Raw genomic sequence first — 1,460 nt, 5'->3', positions numbered from 1 at the left:
CTCTTCGGAAGGCCGAGGCCTGCGTGCTCAGCCTTCGGGGCAGCTGAGAACTTAGTGTGCCCGGCGACATCCCACACCCGAAACGCAGCCCCGCGCCCCCGCCAGCCGGGAGTGCGTCCGGAAGGGGCTCGCCGGGACGCACCAGGAAAACTTAATTAACGGCGTTTCTATGAATGGGCAACACGGGGCCAGGGTTGCGTAAGCGCGGGCCTTCGCCCCAGGACTCCCGGGAGGCCCAGGCTTGACCGCTCGGTGAGCACTGGGCCGAGCCGGGGCCAAGGGCGCAGCGGCACCAGGTTTCTCCTCGTCACCTCCGGGCTAGGCCGTTTGTTTCCAGTACAAACTCGCAAGGTTATTTTGACCCGTGCATGATGCCAGTTTCTGCTACTCCGATACAAAGTATGCGCGCTCCTAACGATGGCCCTGTTTCTGATTCAAACAGCTGCTCAGATGGCGACCCATGGGCAAGGTCCAGTGGAACCTCGCTGCACGGGGAGGACGAAACCGGACGTTTGCTCGCAAACAGAGCCGCAGGGCACACAGACCCTCGTCCAAGTGCGGCCTTCCGTCCCAATCAGACGCGTCGGTCCCAGACACTCCCCCGCCTCCACCACGAGGCGTTATCAGCCTCCGGGCCTCGTATCTACACCACACTCACCCACTGCAAGTCACCTAAAGTAACTCGGCGAGGGGAGGGCGACGCTTGTTGGCATAAATAAAAGACCAGCGAGTTCGGCCATATTTTTTTATTCATTCGGTGTGTGGTTTATACGGAAATAAACATGCTTGCATATCTGGAATGACCAGAAATCGGACGCCTGTGCAAGAAAATGGTGTAACAAAGACAAGTTTCAAAAGGTGAAACTGCCATTTTCTTCGGTGACTTACAAAGTTACCGGTTTTCTACTGGCATCTGCCCTCGGCTGTCTTCACACACGGAGCCCAGAGGGACTGGAAGCCTGTCCCGAGTTGGGAATATTAAATCTGTCCAGTATTCAACCTGGTGAATTACTTGGCATTGTTTACTGCCGGTGTTAAAAAAAATGAAAGTAAAAGAAGTCGTCATCTTTGTTCCCTACAAGGAAAGCCAACCACCATTTACATTATAAATACGCTGGCCCACTCACAGCGCGGCGAACAAAACGATGGGAGGGGGCGGGGGGTGCCCCTCGGAGTTCCGAGGACCTGGCGTCCCCTGCCTCCTGCATGGGACTGTCGTACCCTAGACCTAATCCGCTCCGTACGGTGGGTTTGGATGACGGGGAAGAAAGCCGCGGCCCAAATGGCTCCAGGCCGGACTCGTCCTGCCCACGTCCGGAACTCCAAGCATCCCTCCATCTCTGTCTCCTGCACTGTACCTGCCCTCGGGCGGACCCCCAGACCCTCTCCTAGGGAGTGGGTGGAGGTGGGGCGGGGGAGGACGCTGGTGGCCCGCTGGCCCCGGGCCGGTGGCGTCTTGC

General features: G+C 58.2%; 1 long non-coding RNA gene across 1 annotated transcript; it reads left to right on the top strand.

The window, feature by feature from the left end:
- The first annotated feature begins 6 nt into the window (after positions 1–6).
- Positions 7–753, top strand: LOC107184345. The gene is made up of 2 exons (XR_001515154.1): positions 7–351; positions 443–753. It is a non-coding gene; the product is annotated as an uncharacterized LOC107184345 (long non-coding RNA).
- The last annotated feature ends 707 nt before the right edge of the window (positions 754–1,460 follow it).

Source organism: Myotis davidii, unplaced genomic scaffold, assembly GCF_000327345.1.
Source record: "Myotis davidii unplaced genomic scaffold, ASM32734v1 scaffold425, whole genome shotgun sequence".
NCBI lineage: Eukaryota > Metazoa > Chordata > Mammalia > Chiroptera > Vespertilionidae > Myotis > Myotis davidii.
The sequence above is the reverse complement of the archived record's forward strand: the minus strand, read 5'-3'. Positions and strand labels throughout refer to the sequence as shown.